Below are 261 nucleotides of genomic sequence, written 5' to 3'. Positions count from 1 at the left end.
GCTGCCTCCACCCGGCCGCCGGTGGCAGCGCCTCAGCCCGCTCGCAGCGTCCGCAGCAGCCTCCAGCAAAGCTGAATGCTCGACAAAAGAGCAAATTCTTCTATCTCTGGGTCCCCAGAGGGGACGGAGGGTTGTGGACGATCCAGTGCCGTATCACACTCATCCTCCTCTCTCGCCAGTGAGCAGCGGTGGGCGGATCGGTAGGACGAACCAACGAACTACCCACGCACCCTCTGCTCGAACGCAGGTCAGTGTTGCACA

The sequence above is a fragment of the Sinocyclocheilus rhinocerous genome, unplaced genomic scaffold, assembly GCF_001515625.1.
Source record: "Sinocyclocheilus rhinocerous isolate Xijiao unplaced genomic scaffold, SAMN03320098_v1.1 scaffold43, whole genome shotgun sequence".
Taxonomy (NCBI): domain Eukaryota; kingdom Metazoa; phylum Chordata; class Actinopteri; order Cypriniformes; family Cyprinidae; genus Sinocyclocheilus; species Sinocyclocheilus rhinocerous.
This window is presented reverse-complemented; position numbering follows the sequence as displayed.